This window comes from Henckelia pumila, chromosome 1 (genome assembly GCF_033568475.1).
Source record: "Henckelia pumila isolate YLH828 chromosome 1, ASM3356847v2, whole genome shotgun sequence".
In the NCBI taxonomy this organism is placed as follows: Eukaryota; Viridiplantae; Streptophyta; class Magnoliopsida; order Lamiales; family Gesneriaceae; genus Henckelia; species Henckelia pumila.
In genome coordinates, this window is record NC_133120.1 from 75786874 (window position 1) to 75787463 (window position 590).

Consider the following 590-nt stretch of genomic DNA (forward strand, 5'->3'; position numbering starts at 1 on the left):
TTGGATTGATTTAAAAAAAAAAATGCAACATTTATATTTGGGACGGAGAAGATCAATTGATGATAGTTATTTGCGACACAAACACATAAATTTATTATACAAATTTTTTGAAATTTTATTCAATTAAAGAAACAATATATTTTTTCATTAACTTGAAATGAGCAAAATAATTATTCTGAATATTGACTGACAATTAATAATATAGGTAGTGTTTGAAAGAGCTTTTAATAAACACTTCTCAACTTTTTCTTCACAAAATTAATAAAATAAATTTGTATATTTTTTACTATAAATTTCACAAGTGTATTAGGACGAGAGGGCATTTTGCCAAAAAAAAAAAAAAAAAAGGTTTTGATATTTTTTTACAAATTCAATTAAAAAACCAGAGATTTTTCTTACATATCGATTGTTAAACAGAATAGATTATTTCATTTGGGTCCATGTTCTGGAGCCCAAACAAAAGCCCATTATAAGTAGCCCAATTAGTGCTCACACGTGAGAGACTTAGAGGACGACACGTGTTCCTTTACTACCAACAAATATATACACGATCGACCTGTCTCTCCTCCATTAGCGTAGTGGAGCGGGTG